Raw genomic sequence first — 13,786 nt, forward strand, 5'->3', positions numbered from 1 at the left:
AACCCATAGGATTACACAGCGCCTGTGGTGGAGGGGGTGATGGAAGGTATTCAGCCTCAATTTAGGGAACTGGAGCATAGATCCAATTCCCTATATCAAGAGCCCCTCACCAGCGTCAAGGAACCTCCTTTTGAGGTGGGCATAATTAAGGGGCACGTAAGTACCCCTTAATTATCTCACACCCTCGGTAATTAAGTTGTAGGATGCACTGGAAACCTTATACTTGGTCCACCACTTTACACACGTCCTTACAAATGACTCTGCGATAACATAAAGCTGTGGAAAAACACTTAAGTGTACAGGTCAGGAGATTTAATAAAGGAAACGTTTCGCCACGATCGGCTTTACTAGGACCGATTCACTCGTGGCGAAACGTTTCCTTCAACAAAATGGCCTGAAATGTACACGTGTCCTTTTCGAATACCCCCCCCCCCCAAAAAAAAAAAAAATCTAAATTTCCCGACCACATCCAAGAGTAAACAAACAATCCTCTAATATTATCAGATTCGATACGAGTTAAAAAAAATGCTAAACGATAAAAAAAATAAACGAGAGCGAGAAAGGAAAGAGAAGATAAACGAGAGAAAAATATAGCTTTTCACTGTATTTGAGTGGCGACAAGCTGCATGCAGCGTACGGTACATACATGGAGAGAAAAAAATAATGTTCAAACTGTCGAAACACTACATAACTAAATTCAACCAGTTGTAATTAATGCAACATATGGGAATCTTTATGGATTCCCATATGTTACATAAGTGTCTCAATTCTTCAACTTGTCGGTTTTCAAGACCATTCATCACAACTGTCAGACACTGCAGCATCATGGGATCTTGTTACAAAGAATTCTTCAACACTTGTTCAACCTTTGGACGAAGACCTACTTCGACTAGTGGATGGTACCACTATGACCCCGCCTCCATCTGCTTCACCTCACCTCACTACTTCGACTAGTGGATGGTACCACTATGACCCCGCCTCCACCTGCTTCACCTCACCTCACTACTTCGACTAGTGGATGGTACCACTATGACCCCGCCTCCACCTGCTTCACCTCACCTCACTACTTCGACTAGTGGATGGTACCACTATGACCCCGCCTCCGCCTGCTTCACCTCACCTCACTACTTCGACTAGTGGATGGTACCACTATGACCCCGCCTCCGCCTGCTTCACCTCACCTCACTACTTCGACTAGTGGATGGTACCACTATGACGCTGCCTCCGCCTGCTTCACCTCACCTCACTACTTCGACTAGTGGATGGTACCACTATGACCCCACCTCCGCCTGCTTCACCTCACCTCACTACTTCGACTAGTGGATGGTACCACTATGACCCCACCTCCGCCTGCTTCACCTCACCTCACTACTTCGACTAGTGGATGGTACCACTATGACCCCGCCTCCACCTGCTTCACGTCACCTCACTACAGTATATAAGCCACGTCTACGGCCCTATGCTGTACATTCTACAAGATTGATGGACTGAACACATCGACTCCAGTCTGAGGGACTGATTACCTCAAACTCCTCCTCTCCTTACGCCTTCCTCTTTGTATTGGACTGATGAAGCCACTATGTGGCGAAACGTTTCCTCAATAAAGATTCTCATATGTTGCATAAGTGTCTCAATCTTCAACTTGTCAGATTTTTTTAACCCATTTATCACACACAGTTTTAATAAAAACTAAGCGTTAAACCCACAAGAGTCATAAGTTCAAAGCACCTGGACATTAAATTTTTCAAACACAAACTTTTTGTAATAATAATAATAATAATAATAATAATAATAATAATAATAATAATAATAATAATAATAATATTATTATTATTATTATTATTATTATTATTATTATTATTATTATTATTTTTGTTATTATTATTATTATTATTATTATTATTATTATTATTATATTCCTAGGAAGAAATTAAGTAGTAAGGTTGGGACAGCATCTTGGGAATTAGAAACGATCAGGTTTGATCCCATTAAAGCGGAGAGTATTTTCAATCCCTCTGCGTCAAGATCTAATCACCAGTTTTAGGGGCCATAATAAATTAGAACTGACCTGCAGAAGGACGCCCCAGCAGGACGAGACATGCCGGCGGACGACTCTGCTGCAGTACGCCGACGGGAATTATCCTCGATTTGCCTTAAAAGTAATTTCGGAAGTACAGCACATTGTTTCTGTGTATTTTTATGAAAGATTATGTTTGAATTACATTTAAATTAAGACACGGGTGTGTTGCTACACAGGTTCTACGTTAATGGTGGAAAGTTAACAATAACGTCCTCGTCTTGTTAACGTGTGATGTGTTTTCGGTCTCTTGTTGAACCTCGGGTACGACATCTCACTCGTAAGTTTCTTGCGCGGCTTTGTAACAGAATGTAGAGGTGAGGAAGGTAAGTGATGTGTGCTTATGATGGTTGGCTGGCAGACTATTAGTAAGTAGTTGACAGAAAAGATTGCCCACTAGACGGCTAGCTGATTGGCTGGCTAGCTAGCTGTGTAACTTCGTAAGTGACAGAATGTCTGTCGGCCTGCTGCGCTATCTAGCTGGCTGGTTGGTTGGCGTACCTGCAGACACTTGTTGCCTGGTCAGGAATGCGCCACAAACTGACTTAACACGACCAGCGCCACCCCAGACTCTCCCACTCCCCAGCCCCCAACCCTTTAACCCCCCCTCTCCCCTGCTGCCTTCAGCCCACTTCTTACACCCCCTTTTCATCTCTCTCCAGCTAACATCCCCCTTCCTCTCTCTGGAGCCCACTTCTTACGGTCCCTTCTCTTATTAACCCTCCTACGTGCCCCCCGATCACCCTCTAACACTTCATCACAACCCATCCTCCCCCCATCTCTCTCTCTGTCTCTCTGTCTCTCTGTCTGTCTGTCTGTCTGTCTGTCTGTCTCTCTCTCTCTCTCTCTCTCTCTCTCTCTCTCTCTCTCTCTCTCTCTCTCTCTCTCTCTCCCTCTCTCAAGTCCTTCCCCACACGTCCCTCCTCTTTCTACACGCCGCCACAGTATGCGTTTTATGTGTATAGGATCTTGGCACGTTGATAACGTGAACGTAGATTAGTAGGTTCAAGGAGCAACTTGCAGTGTGAAGAGACTGCCTGATACTGTAGTTACCAGACAAAGGCTTGGTTATAAGTACCTCCGGAAGTTTGACAGACACACAGGTGATCAAACCAAATGTGGCCAGCCCTATGGACACTATCGTGACCACTATGTGCTTAATTGTCCACTTATTGACGAATATAGAGATAGACACTGTAATAACCAATATAATATGTCAAGATATCTTATTAATGAAAATAAGATACCAGATATATTAAGCAAATTTTCTAAATTTGCTTGCAACACATAAGTGAACTGTAAATACAAATTGAAGATGTACTCCTGTAAACCCTTTCGGGCCTAATTTCCAGGCCTCTTGCGTATCCACATATTCTTGTGGTACCATCCACAGGATGGATATGGGGCACACAGTAAACAAGCCGCTTCGGCGGCTGAAATCATCCAGGATCTTTCCAGTTAGGTTTCCTGTTTGGATTTTTCTTCCAGTGGAGTTTTCCTCAGCGAGAAGCTTGAAGGCGTTGTTTTGGAGGTCTCCTCTTGGGCTCCTGGAAGCGTTCTCTTGCAATGTGGGAGGCATAGTCTTGGAAATCTCCTTTTGGAGTCTTGGTGATCTCTTCTTGGAGTCTCGGAAGTGTCTTCTTGGACTCTGGGAGGCATGATCTTGAAGGTCTATTATTGAAAGAGGAGTTCTTGATGGTGTGTGTGTGTGTACTAACCTAATTATACTCACCTACCTGTGGTTGCAGGGGTCGATTCATAGCTCCTGGCCCCGCCTTTTCCCTAGTCGCTACTAGGTCCACTCAATGAGCTTTATCATACCTACTCAATGAGCGTTATCATACCTCTTCTGAAAGCTATGTATTTATCCTGACAGCTCTATGACTGAAGAAATACTGCCTAACATCCCCGTGACTCATTTGAGTCAACTTCCAATTGCTGTGTCCCATCTCTGGACATCCTGTCTCAGTCCACCTTGTCAATTTCTCTCAGAATTTCATGTTGTTATCGTGTCCTTCCTTATCCCTCCTGTCCTCCAGTGTCATCAGGTAGATTTCCCATAACCTCTCCTCGTAGGATATGCCCCTTAGCTCCGGGACTAGTTTTATTGCATACCGAAACCAGTGGAACCCCGCTTGTCAAAGGCGCCCATTCTGACACCTCGTCACGTACCATGACTCGTTGTTGCCTAGCTATCAGATATTCTCTGATCCACTGCAGTGCCTGACCTGCTATACAGAAATCAGCGGAAGAGAAAAGAGAATGGAGGATTTCCAAACATATATTATACTAACAGTCGTAGTGCGAGAAATAAAATGGATGAATTAAGATTAGCTGCAAGTGCGGGTAACATTGATGCTTTTGCCATAACTGAGACGTGGTTTAATATGGTAAATAGGGACATGCCTGCTGAATGCCACATTCAGGGTTTTAAATTGTTCCAAGTAGATAAACGTATCGGGAAGGGGGGTGGGGTGGCACTCTATGTCCGTGATCGTTTAAAATGTTGGATAAGAACGGGTATTAAGTCTGAAACACATACTGAGTCTGTTTGGGTAGAATTTTCAGAGGGGCATAAAAATTTTATTTTAGGCGTGATATACCGTACCCCAAACTTGGAAAGAAACCGAGGAAGACTACTCTGGAAGGAAATTGTCAAAGCCACAAGGCACGATAACGTTGTAATTCTAGGGGCTATAACTTTAGTCAGATTGATTGGAATTATTTGACTGGGAATTTAGAATCTAACGACTTTTTAGAAGTAGTTCAAGATAGTTTATTGAAGCAGTTTGTGACAGAACCTACAAGGGGAAATAACCTGCTTGACTTGGTTCTGGACCACTGCCGGGGAACTGGACGAAGTATTCGAGATGTAGCTCTGAGTTACCTATGTTGTTTTACTTTCTATTGTATCTTTGTGAATGTTTCGTCAATGTGTTTTGTCTTTAAATAAAATATATATTAATTAAATATAGGGGGGGTGGTAGGATAAAATTCTCAAACAGCTTCAGGGAGAAAATTGAGTTTTCCCTGAAGCAAGTTTATTATTTTTTCTGAGGATCAGGGTCCCTAGGACAATTCTAGAGGTGGTACCTCCCTATATATATATATATATATATATATATATATATATATATATATATATATATATATATATATATATATATATATATATATATATATATATATATATATATATATATATATATATATATATATTTATATATAGGATGGGGTTCACCTCTGGTGTAAAATGTGGGACCCATAGCCTCGGAGAAGTGGATAAAAAGGCTTCAAGGAAGAATATTTGGATTTCTTCCTGAAGCCGTTTGAATATTCCACTTCCCCATATATATATATATATATATATATATATATCTATATATATATATATATATATACATATATGTACATACATATATACACATATATATATATATATATATATATATATACATATACATATATATACATATGTACATATATATATAATGTATATATATATATATATATATATATATATATAAATAATATATATATATATATACATATATGTACATATATATATACATGTATATATACATATATATATATATATATATATATATATATATATATATATATATATATATATATATATATATATGCAATAAGATCACAGTAAACAGGTGATTTCAGAATATGCAAAACAACCACTCTGAAAGAATAGAGAAATTCCAAGCGCTTTCGTGACTACTCACATTATCAAGGAACTATGAAAGTAAAGCATCCAAGGAAGCTATATAAGGGGTCTGGCCAGCACCTCACTATCAGATCCCACAACGTTTAAACACCTGACGCGCGCCGACCCAACTGGATAGGTCCTTTGCATAACTCACCCACAAACTATTCTACCCAAGAAAATTTAAAAATTATTATTTGTCCAGTGTATTATTAAATTCTTCCCAAATTCTATTAATTATAAATGGATCTAATTTATATAAACCAAAGGAAATATTCATATTATTGTCAAAACTGCTTTTTATGAAACAAGATTCAATTAAATTCCTGTCGACCATGGACTTGCTTGATACTACTTTCTCAACTTTTTGAAAATCAATTGGATGGTTAAAATCTCTTACATGAATAAATAGAGCATTGGAATCTTGTCCAGTTCTAATGCTATATTTATGTTGTTTTAATCTTAGTTCGAGATTTTTACCAGTTTGACCGTAATAAACTTTATCGCAAATTTTACAAGGAATCTTATAGACACATCCATCAGCATTTTGGGGGGAATTCTTTATCAAAAGTTTTAAAACTATATCAAGATTTTTGAATACAACTTTGATATTTAAAGTCTTAAGAAGAGAAGGCATATCAACCAAGTTTTCATGGTAAGGGAGAACCAACATATTTCTAGTTGAATAAGGTTGGTTGTCCCTTTTTGGATTGTAAAAAGTATTTCTAGCAACTTTAAAAGATTTATCAATTACATTTCTTGGGTATTTTAAATCATTACCTATTTCATAAATTTTGGATATTTCCTCATCTATGAACTCAGGACTACAAATTCGTAAAGCTCTCAAAAACATTGATGAGAAAACAGACAGTTTGACTCTATCTTGATGCGAGGAATAATAGTGGACATAGGAATAGTTATTTGTAGGTTTTCTGTAAATTTTAAATTTGAATTCATTATTACCCTTAATAATTAAAACATCTAGAAAAGGCAATGAGTTATTTTCGTCAAACTCAACAGTAAAGTTTATAGAATGGGCTAAGCTATTTAATTTTCCAAGGAAATGATGTATATCTACATTTTTGGGCATAAGACACAAAATATCATCAACATATCTGAACCATTTAGCTCTATTAGGGAGGATTGTGTTAAGCAACCTTGTTTCAAAAAATTCCATGTATAGGTTACTAAGAACAGGTGAAAGAGGATTTCCCATTGCCATACCAAACTTCTGAGTGTAAAACTTATCATTAAATACAAATTTTGCATCTACAATGCAAAGTTTAATAAGTTTAATGATAGTAGGAACTGGCAATGGTAAATCATAGTTAACGAGTTCTTCAGATAAGAAACTTAATAAATCATCAACAGGAACTTTCGTAAACAAGGAAGTAACATCAAAACTAACCATGTTAAAATCATTTAAGTCCGTCAAGGAGCTTAATTTATCAACCAAGTCTATGTTGTTTTTAACATTAAAGTTAGAAATTTTGCCAACAATAGGGCTCAAAATATCAACAAGCCATTTGGATAATTTATATGAAACTGACCCTATGGAGCTAATAATTGGTCTTACATGTATGGACTAATAACAACACACAAACCAGGGAATCCATTCAGACCAATTATTAGCTCCATAGGGTCAGTTTCATATAAATTATCCAAATGGCTTGTTGATATTTTGAGCCCTATTGTTGGCAAAATTTCTAACTTTAATGTTAAAAACAACATAGACTTGGTTGACAAATTAAGCTCCTTGACTGACTTAAATGATTTTAACATGGTTAGTTTTGATGATACTTCCCTGTTTACGAAAGTTCCTGTTGATGATTTATTAAGTTTCTTATCTGAAGAACTCGTTAACTATGATTTACCATTGTCAGTTCCTACTATCATTAAACTTATTAAACTTTGCATTGTTGATGCAAAATTTGTATTTAATGATAAGTTTTACACTCAGAAGTTTGGTATGGCAATGAGAAATCCTCTTTCACCTGTTCTTAGTAACCTATACATGGAATTTTTTGAAACAAGGTTGCTTAACACAATCCTCCCTAATAGAGCTAAATGGTTCAGATATGTTGATGATATTTTGTGTCTTATGCCCAAAAATGTAGATATACACCATTTCCTTGGAAAATTAAATAAACTTTACTGTTGAGTTTGACGAAAATAACTCATTGCCTTTTCTAGATGTTTTAATTATTAAGGGTAATAATGAATTCAAATTTAAAATTTACAGAAAACCTACAAATAACTGTTCCTATGTCCACTATTATTCCTCGCATCAAGATAGAGTCAAACTGTCTGTTTTCTCATCAATGTTTTTGAGAGCTTTACGAATTTGTAGTCCTGAGTTCATAGATGAGGAAATATCCAAAATTTATGAAATAGGTAATGATTTAAAATACCCAAGAAATGTAATTGATAAATCTTTTAAAGTTGCTAGAAATACTTTTTACAATCCAAAAAGGGACAACCAGCCTTATTCAACTAAAAATATGTTGGTTCTCCCTTACCATGAAAACTTGGTTGATATGCCTTCTCTTCTTAAGACTTTTAATATTAAAGTTGTATTCAAAAATCTTGATACAGTAAAAAAACTTTTGATAAAGAATTCCCCCCAAAATGCTGATGGATGTGTCTATAAGATTCCTTGTAAAATTTGCGATAAAGTTTATTACGGTCAAACTGGTAAAAATCTCGAACTATGATTAAAACAACATAAATATAGCATTAGAACTGGACAAGATTCCAATGCTCTATTTATTCATGTAAGAGATTTTAACCATCCAATTGATTTTCAAAAAGTTGAGAAAGTAGTATCAAGCAAGTCCATGGTCGACAGGAATATAATTGAATCTTGTTTCATAAAAAGCAGTTTTGACAATAATATGAATATTTCCTTTAGTTTATATAAATTAGATCCATTTATAATTAATAGAATTTGGGAAGAATTTAATAATACACTGGACAAATAATAATTTTTAAATTTTCTTGGGTAGAATAGTTTGTGGGTGAGTTATGCAAAGGACCTATCCAGTTGGGTCGGCGCGCGTCAGGTGTTTAAACGTTGTGGGATCTGATAGTGAGGTGCTGGCCAGACCCCTTATATAGCTTCCTTGGATGCTTTACTTTCATAGTTCCTTGATAATGTGAGTAGTCACGAAAGCGCTTGGAATTTCTCTATTCTTTCAGAGTGGTTGTTTTGCATATATATATATATATATATATATATATATATATATATATATATATATATATATATATATATATATATATATATATATATATATATATATATATATATATATATATATATATATATATAATGTACAGATTTATTTCCGCTGATTAGTGGCAAAACACACAAAAATATACACATAGTTCAGACAGCGTAAATCACACATGATACGTTCCTCGGTGACAGCGATCAACTGGTCCTGAAATTCGAATACTTTTAGAGCTAACAATAAAGTTTGAGGAAGCATGAGAAGGATGGAAGAAACCAAACTTTACAAAAGGGAACTACACAAGTATGAGACAATTCCTGCGTGAGGTGCAGTGGGTAAGAGAGCTAGTGGAGAAGAGAGTAAATGAAATGAAGGAACACGTGACTGCGAAGTGCAGTCGTGCCAAGAAATAGCAGGAGAAACAATTGGAAGACCAGTGTGAGTTCATGGTCTACCCGTAGGTGTGGAGATGCCAAAGCGAAGTGTGCAAGAAGGCAAAGGACTCGAGAAAACAGGGAGTTGAGCCGAAGAGCCAGAAATGAATGTGAATAGATAAGGAGAGAGACCCAGCGGCAATACGAGAATGACATAGGTGGAGAAATATTTTAGAAAGTTGGAAAAATATTTTAGAAAGGTGGAAAAATATTTTAGAAAGTTGGAAAAATAATTTAGAAAGGTGGAAAAATATTTTAGAAAGTTGGAAAAATATTTTAGAAAGGTGGAAAAATATTTTAGAAAGGTGGAAAAATATTTTAGAAAGTTGGAAAAATATTTTAGAAAGTTGGAAAAATATTTTAGAAGGTTGGAAAAATATTTTAGAAAGTTGGAAAAATATTTTAGAAAGGTGGAAAAATATTTTAGAAAGGTGGAAAAATATTTTAGAAAGGTGGAAAAATATTTTAGAAAGGTGGAAAAATATTTTAAAAAGGTGGAAAAATATTTTAGAAAGTTGGAAAAATATTTTAGAAAATTGGAAAACTATTTTAAAAAGTTTGAAACATATTTTAGAAAGTTGGAAAAATATTTTAGAAAGTTGGAAACATATTTTAGAAAGTTGGAAACATATTTTAGAAAGTTGGAAAAATATTTTAGAAAGGTGGAAACATATTTTAGAAAGGTGGAAACATATTTTAGAAAGGTGGAAACATATTTTAGAAAGGTGTAGAACATAGTTTTGTACGTGAACTCAAGTCCTTCTAGGTAAGGATGGTGTGGGGGTGTAGTAAAGTACATAGGCCTACCAGGCGGGGGCAAAAGTTCAACTTTTTTTCGGTGTATATTCCATTATAGTCTATTGTTTGTGCTTGAGATGAGTTAACTGAATATATTTGCAAATTCAAAATAAGAATTTGATCAATTATTGCGGCATTTAATGTACCCTGTTGTGCTTAAATTACTGTAATAATAAACCCTGTAAGATAGCTTAGGATAGCTCAGATTATCTTAAGATAGTTTATGGTAGCTCAGATTATCTTAAATTAAGATTGCTTAGGATAGCCTAGGTTCACAGTACCTTAGCTTAGGCTGTCTAAGAGTAGTTTATTGTAGCTTAGCTTAGGATATCTAAGGGTAGTTTACAATAGCTTAGCTTAGGCTATCTAAGGGTAGTTTACAGTAGCTTACTTTAGGCTATTTAAGGGTAGTTTACAATAGCTTAGCTTAGGCTATCTGAGGGTAGTTTACAATAGCTTAGCTTAGGCTATCTGAGGGTAGTTTACAATAGCATAGCTTAGGCTATCTAAGGGTAGTTTACAATAGCTTAGCTTAGGCTATCTAAGGGTAGTTTACTGTAGCTTAGCTTAGGCTATCTAAGGATAGTTTACAGTAGCTTAGCTTAGGCTATCTAAGGGTAGTTTACAATAGCTTAGCTTAGGCTATCTGAGGGTAGTTTACAGTAGCTGAACTTAGGCTATCTAAGGGTAGTTTACAGTAGCTTAGCTTAGGCTAATCAAGATGAAGTTAGCATAGGCTTAAGTCATATAAAAATAAGTAAGGGGAAAATATTTGAATCTTAAGCTTGAAATTTCAGCTAACCTTCGGAAAGTATTCTAAGCTATGCTATCCTCAACTCTCATAAACTGTTCTTAGCTTACCTAAGATATCCAACGCGTCCTTACCCTATCCAGAGTTATCCTAAGCTGTCTCCTTCCAGGATATATACTCAACAATCAACAGCAGGGACGCAGTGAGTACACTGAGATACAAAACAATAAGTGTCAGGGGCCCAAGACTGTTCAACTACCTCCCAGCATACATAAGGGGAATTACCAATAAACCCCTGACTATCTTCAGGAAGGCACTGGACAGACACCTAAAGTCAGTACCTGACTAGCCGGGCTGTGGTTCGTACGTCAGTTTGCGTGCGGCCAGCAGTAACAGTCTGGTTGATCAGACCCTGATCCACCACGAGGCCTGGTCTCAGACCGAACCGCGGGGGCATTGACCCCCGAAACCCTCTCCAGATATACTCCAGGTATCTAGTTGTTAAATTTGATAAACGTTTTGAGAGTTGCCCTCCCCCACACATACCAGGCCAGGAGCTGCGACTCGACCCAGCAACGACAAATAGATGAGTACGCACAAACATCCAAAAATAAACACGTAACACAAATAAATGTTTTTGCGCGAGGTTAAACACCCAGTACATGTGAAAAATTACACCGACTGCTAATTTTAAAAGATTCTAATATTTCCCGGAGATCCCTGAAGGCACCTCAGTAATCAGAGAATCTATGATAAAAGTGACGAGGCAAACAATTTAAATGTGTTTGACAGGGAGTTGCATGGCACAAGTTACACAGTGAGGGGGAAGTCCAGCAGCACCAGCTAACAAGTGACTATGACCTTAGTGGTAGGGATGATTGCTGTACGAGGATGATAAAACACACACCTGCCTAACTCTGCTGTAGCTTCTCGTATGCAGGGCCAACCAGCATCGCTGAGGACATATCTATGAGGGCTATGAAATTATTGTAAGGTGGAAGTCTGCTATAGAGCGAGCTCCTTGCACTAGAGAGAATATAAAGGCACAATACAGTGACTGGAATAAGAAATGTCAAAAGTTTCTTTCTCCCATGTACGGGTAATTTGTGTACCTTCGCACCAGCCTTGGCCTCGGCAACTGGCCGCTCATTTCCCAGGACACCACAAACGGAAGATATTGCTGCGCCAAGTGAGGAGACTGGTTAACTAACCACTCCAGGCTCCTTTGCACCACGGGGCGGACAGAATCATTCTTGGTCATTACAAAAAACGCACACAGAGTAGACGGTAAATTTCGAATTATACTTGTCCAGTCTCTTTTTAAAGTTACACAAGGTCCTAGACTCAATCACCCTACTCGGAAGATTGTCACATGCAGGTTCAGGTCCAACCTACCCAGCATTCTCCACCTGACTCCATCCTATAAACACTCACGTACCTTTCATCCAGGTAGATCTGTTTGTGACTTGATAAAGCCCACTGTGTGGGTGAAACATTGTCAATAAAGTATCACATTACACTGCTTATGTGTTTATTTTTCCATTGTGTCGGTGTTTTATACCATTTACTGTATTTCCATCGTATCAACACTGCAGTAGAAATGGATCCTACCCACAGAAAATACCCAGACCTTCTTCTAAAAGCTTACTCACTTCGTGATAGACAATTTCTTCGTAACTGCATCCAAGAAACGGTCTTACCAAGATCTACTCCTCCTCAAATTGTCAACATCAAACCTTTCTCCGTAACCGCTCGAACCTACCTTGAAGAATGTACAGATGACTTACATAATGCTACAAAGGAAGCTTTTATTTCCTTCAAATCGTGAGTTAATTAAGTCAGTTATTAGGACGAGAACACTGAGGATTGTGTAGAGCTCTGCAATGAACAGAGAGAACTTTGGTAACTGTGCACAGTACAAGTCCTCACTGGCGATCACATCACAGGAAACATTAGTAAACACCTTTATCCCTGAAGCATGAACATAATCTTGCACCATAAAATAATCCAGGACCATCACCAGGGCTCCAGTCATCCATGACCTACAGAAACGAACCCAATCTACGAGCTTCTTGAAGGTGCGTAAACTTCCGTGCCCTTTAAATAACACTTTCACGTATTTAACAATGTCCAGTTCATCTGGATAGATTTCTAGCATCTTCCCCAGTGCTCATTGGTTATTATTTTCTATTCAATTAAGGCAAGGGGAAACGTCAACCTCTCTGACCCCTCACACATCGCGACCACAATTCAGGAGTGCTGCCACTATCTGAATGCTAAACAGAGAAAGCCTCGCACGATAAACAAAGAATTCTCCCCTCCTCTTCCCAGCGAAGACCGCAGCATAGTTCGAGTTGCCAAGTGTATCCCAGTTCATGACGTAGATCCAGGAAAAGCTCACCAGTCTCATCACAGAGAGGCTCAACAGATAAACTATAGAATTTATTTATGTGATATGATTGTAAGATGTGGCATGATTGTACATGATATTAATACTGGTTAAAGCACCCACATCAAAGCACCCTCACTGAAGGTACTGCTTGATAAAGCTGAGACAATATATTTACTCTTATTTAAACTTAGTGAGAGGTGTTAAACTCGTAGAGGTGATTCTGAGAGGTAATAATTTGGGTCAGACAACGCCTGGAACACTCGGGGAAATTACTTTCAATTTGTAGGCAATATAGATGTTTTTTATGACTTGAATCTTAACTTCAGAAAGCCCCGTGTGATACAGTGTTACCAACAGTATACCAGTTGCAGAAAATCTTT

The 13,786-nt window shown here is 37.6% G+C and overlaps 1 protein-coding gene across 1 annotated transcript in view; it reads right to left on the bottom strand.

Moving 5' to 3' along the window:
• The window catches only part of LOC128695221 (potassium channel subfamily K member 13-like), a 699,428-nt gene extending 696,824 nt beyond the window's left edge, over positions 1-2,604 (bottom strand). The window contains exon 1 of the mRNA XM_070091527.1: positions 2,069-2,604. The gene's annotated coding sequence lies outside the window, so the exon portion shown is untranslated. The remainder of the gene's footprint in view (positions 1-2,068) is intronic.
• Between the last annotated feature and the right edge of the window lie 11,182 nt (positions 2,605-13,786).

Source organism: Cherax quadricarinatus, chromosome 35, assembly GCF_038502225.1.
Source record: "Cherax quadricarinatus isolate ZL_2023a chromosome 35, ASM3850222v1, whole genome shotgun sequence".
NCBI classification, from domain to species: domain Eukaryota; kingdom Metazoa; phylum Arthropoda; class Malacostraca; order Decapoda; family Parastacidae; genus Cherax; species Cherax quadricarinatus.